This window comes from Penaeus monodon, chromosome 41 (genome assembly GCF_015228065.2).
Source record: "Penaeus monodon isolate SGIC_2016 chromosome 41, NSTDA_Pmon_1, whole genome shotgun sequence".
NCBI lineage: Eukaryota > Metazoa > Arthropoda > Malacostraca > Decapoda > Penaeidae > Penaeus > Penaeus monodon.
Genome location: NC_051426.1, coordinates 13,396,519 through 13,399,018, shown reverse-complemented (window position 1 = coordinate 13,399,018; position 2,500 = coordinate 13,396,519). Strand labels below are relative to the sequence as shown.

Genomic DNA, 2,500 nt, shown 5'->3' with positions numbered 1-2,500 from the left:
ATCTGGTTAAGTTTATCAAAATCACTGACTGTAAGGGATTACCTGATAGTTGTACATAAAAAAAATGTGTAATTACTATACCACTGCGGCCATATCACATCAAACAAGATTTGCTAGTGGTTGGAAATATACTGTGACCTATTTCAAAATATCAAATAGTTAATGAAGTATCCATGAAGTAACTATAAGCACAGCAGCAAGTCATCACAAAATTTTACATTCATATCCAATCTTTACTGCACACATGATCCTGAGTTGCCAGATGTACAGTAGTGGACGAACTCATGCGAGTGCGACGCCAGAGAACATACTTCGGCTTTGATTAGCGTTTGTAATGTTCATTTTTTTATCATGAGGAAAAATCGTATATATTGTCATGGTTGTGGTGTCGCAGACGATGCGTTGCGTCGCTGTTGGTCCGCTGCGTTGTTGGATGACGGAAACTACGGTCTGGTTGTACTGTTTATTGGTGATGAAGGTTGATGGTAGCGTAGCGGGAACGGAGGTTGAAGATGCAAAGTGGCCGGTTTGTGTAGAAGTAGACTCGGGCAGCGGGAAGGCCCGGAATGAGGGGGGCCCTGTAATGATGCCCCCAGGAGGAGGCAGCGTGCGAGCGAGACCGTGACTCGAGGAAGAGTGATTCCATGAGCTCTTATGGGCACACCGCCCTCATTGGTCAGCCCTGCTAGTTGAGGGCGGGGCACTAAAGACATCTGATCATAACTTTGCAAAATCTATCGCATTGCAAATGTTGTCATAGTTGTTAATGAAATTAGACATTTTATTCGGAAGTTTGTGTTCTAATTGCACTTGCATTGTTTACCGGCGTAGAAGTATCTTTGGATTCTGTCATGAAGTTTTGAAGCCTTCCTTGCCTTAAAAAGGGTGATATTGTTTAGGTGCTCTGAACAGAATTCAGAACATATCTGATATATATATATATATATATATATATATATATATATATATATATATATATATATATTATGTAGTATATATGAATAAGTATTTATATACCCATATACACACACACTTGTATGTATATAAGAATAAGTATATATATTTATACATATGCTATATATATCTATATAAATGAATACATACATACATACATACATACATATATGTATACGCACACACACATACATACACACATACAAACACACAGACACACAGACACACAGACACACACACACACACACACGCACACACACACACACGTAATTATGTTTCTGTAAAAATATGTGTATAAATACAAACAAACACACACACACTCACACACGCACACATGTATATTTTATATGTGTGTATATATATATATATATATATATATATATATATATATATATATATATATATATATATATATATATATATATATATATATATATATATATATGTACACACACACACACACACACACACACACACACACACACACACACACACACACATATATATGTATGTGTATATATAGGCGGGTGCTTCATGCTCAGGGTGATGTGAAGCGATGGTGTGGTAGCCCAGATAGTGTTAAGCGCTTGCATGCCTTCTTGCTTGTAGCTGCCACCACTGACTAGCCTAGTGCGAAAAAGGGAGCAGCTTTGCATAAACCTCTCCTGCCAGTTCATAGCCTCTCTGTCATCGAGACTTCTGCAGTGCCTTTTTGTGGACCTCCATGGAAACTGGGCACCTTGCGGTCCTAGGCTAAACTGTGAGGGATCTCGGAGCAGCAGGAGGCCCCAGAGGTACGGAGCCATGGCAGGAGTCATGCCCTACCAGCGTGTGGACACGTCTCCGTACCAACTCCTGCCCCTCAGCCCCCCTGGAGTTAATGGGCGATTCGGGGGAGGTGGGACTTGCCAATCCTCCTCATTCGAGGAAACTCACTGACACCATCATGAATAAATGGATATGCTGGGGGGAGGGGTGCTGTTCCTCCAAACAAACAAGTGAAGCAGGCTGTGGGCAAATACTGGGGCGCAGGATGGGAGCGAGAGTTACTCGTCCCGCTGCACCCTGACAGGTGCCAACCCAGTATGAGGCCTGTGGGGCAAAGCCCAAGGGAACGTCCTGCCGCCCCCTTTATTTGGGGCAGTTTTGACAGAGGTGGCGTCCACCCGGAGTGACCGCCCAAGGCTTAACCTCAGGCGAGCCATCCAGGTAGATGCTTGGAACATCCGGTCCTTGCGGCAGGATGAGCGGTTACCCCTGCTATCGAGGGAACTGAAGTGATTGGGAGTCGAGGTGGCTGCCCTCTCAGAGGTGAGAAGACCTGGCAGCAGCATGATCAGTATGGGTGGGTACACCTACTACTGGTCGGCCTGTGGCGATGGTCATCTTCTCCAGGGAGTAGCCATACAATCTCCAGCTGACTTCAACCCTCATTAGAAGATGTAACACTGGTTATTAGCGATATGGCAAACTGAAGCATCTTGGCTCACTCTATCTGGAGGCACTGAGTTTAGCAGTGGAGCGATCTCAGCAGCGAGAACAGCCT

At 44.0% G+C, this 2,500-nt stretch overlaps 1 protein-coding gene across 1 annotated transcript in view; it reads left to right on the top strand.

Annotated features, from left to right (window-relative positions):
- Positions 1-2,500, top strand: part of LOC119598678 (alpha-(1,3)-fucosyltransferase C-like) — an 18,322-nt gene that overhangs the window by 1,006 nt on the left and 14,816 nt on the right. The gene's annotated exons all lie outside the window — the stretch shown is intronic.